This window comes from Hylobates moloch, unplaced genomic scaffold (genome assembly GCF_009828535.3).
Source record: "Hylobates moloch isolate HMO894 unplaced genomic scaffold, HMol_V3 SCAFFOLD_2677, whole genome shotgun sequence".
Classification (NCBI taxonomy): domain Eukaryota; kingdom Metazoa; phylum Chordata; class Mammalia; order Primates; family Hylobatidae; genus Hylobates; species Hylobates moloch.
This window is the reverse complement of record NW_026654952.1, coordinates 1-2000: the sequence shown is the minus strand read 5'-3', so window position 1 is coordinate 2000 and position 2000 is coordinate 1. Positions and strand designations below refer to the sequence as shown.

The 2000-nt window shown below is 54.9% G+C and overlaps 1 non-coding gene across 1 annotated transcript; it reads left to right on the top strand.

The window, feature by feature from the left end:
• The first annotated feature begins 333 nt into the window (after positions 1-333).
• On the top strand, positions 334-437 carry LOC116465026 (U6 spliceosomal RNA). The gene has a single exon (XR_004247082.1). It is a non-coding gene; the product is annotated as a U6 spliceosomal RNA (small nuclear RNA).
• Positions 438-2000: the final 1563 nt, after the last annotated feature.

Below are 2000 nucleotides of genomic sequence, written 5' to 3'. Positions count from 1 at the left end.
ACTCCAAATACCTTCTTGGTTCATCAGCTCATCTGAACCCCATAGCCATTCCCTGAGGTAGTCTGGGCAGGCATTATCATTCCTGTTTTACACATGGGTAATCTCAAAAGCGACACAATGTCTTGCTCAAGGTCATACAGTTGGTAATGGTCCATCTGTGCCTGTAACTGAGGTCTTTCTGGCTCCAAAGCCTTCCACTGCACCACCATGCAGACTACTTTATTGAACACTTCCTATGTGCTGGGCACAACACCAGGCCCTTCACAAGCATTAATCTCTGATTCTCGGATTGGAATTATCATTGCCAATTTATAGAATGGAAATTGAGGATGGGTGCTCACTTCGCACCACATATACTAAAATTAGAACGATACAGAGATTAGCATGGCACTATGCAAAAGGATGACACGCAAATACGTGAAGCGTTCTATAAAAAAGTAAACAACAACAACAAAAATTGAGGACGGGGTGGGTTTTAAATGACTGACAAAGATCACTCAGACAGGAAGGGCAGAGCTAGGATTAGCGTGTAGCTCTCCAGCTACTCAGTAGCAGGGATTCTGCCAATCCCATTTCGAGACGCTGACTGGTGACAGAGCTTTCATAAACCTCGATCGACCCAAGCAAACTCAGTTTTAGAAAAAGGCTGGGCTTGGCCAGGCGCGGTGACTCACGCCCGTAATCCCAGCACTCTGGGAAGCCGAGGCGGGAGGATCACTTGAGCTCAGGAGCTGGAGATAAGCCTGGGCAACATAGTGAGACTTTGTCCCTAAAAAAAAGTGAAAAAAAAAAAAAATTAGCCGGGCGTAGTGGTGCGCGCCTGTGGTCCCAGCTATTCGGGAGGCTGAGGCGGGAGGATCGCTTGAACCTGGGAGTTGGAGTTTGCAATGAGCTATGATCGCGCCACTGCATTCCAACCTGGGCGACAGAGACCCCTGTCTCAATTAGAAAAAAAAAAAAAAAAAAAAAGGCTGGGCCGCGCCTGCGCACTAGCCATAGGGGCGAGGAGGTCAACGCGAGGCCGAGAGTGCTGTGGTGCCAGAGAAGGCGTGTCTGTTTCCCAAACAACCACTGTCCCCACGGTGCCTGTCTGTCCCAAGGTTGGTCGGTATGACGCGAATGACGGCGTATCCTAACCAATCACCGCAGAACTCAGGCTGTTGCCGGGGTGAAGCGGTGTCCGCCTCCCCCGGAAGGGTATTTGTAGGTGGGTGGGACCGGAAGTGACGCTACAGGGGGATGCTATGCTCCGGGAGTGTTGATGTTTTCCAGTCATTCCGGCTGACAGCGTTCAAGTTGGAAGCCTGGAGGGGAGGTGTTTTTCCTGTCGTACGTGGGACAGGCCACGCTGTCCGTCCGCAGTACCGACGCCTGCGAGTCAGAGCTTGGGGAGAAAAGTGAAGAGCAAGACGGGACCGACGGGGAGAAAGGCTGGGAACCAGGGTGTCGACTTTGAAATTTGAGACGGAGGGCACCGGAGGGCGAGCACTCGCCTGTGATTGGCCCGTGGGCGTCGTCGAGGACCCACGCAGCTGCTCAATTGGTTGGTGTTTGCAATTGTTGTGGCGGCGGCGGCGATTTTGCCCACGTACTTCCGAGCAAGGGGCGGGGCTGTGCCCTGGCGCGCGTGCGCAGCGCCCGGGGGCCCCACCCGGTAGTGCAAGAACCTGCGAGGGGGCGGAGCGAAGAGGTGCTTGTTTTGGTTCTGTTTCCTTTGAAGCAGAAGGCCGGAACAAGCGTAGCAATAAACTTGCTGGACTTGGATAGAAGGCTAAGACAAACTCACCGCACTGCCTTCATCTTGGACTTTACATCCGGGTTCTCCTCCCGGCGTGACCCGCGCGCCGCCGCCGCCGCCGCCACCGCCGCCGAGGGTTCTCGAACCGGTGCCGCGATCCCTTTATCCGGGTTTCGCCGTTCCCGTCGTGCTTCGCGCACTACACTAGCCCCCTCATCCGGGTTCTCTCCCGGCGTGCCACGCGCCGGGTTTGTTGGGGGGT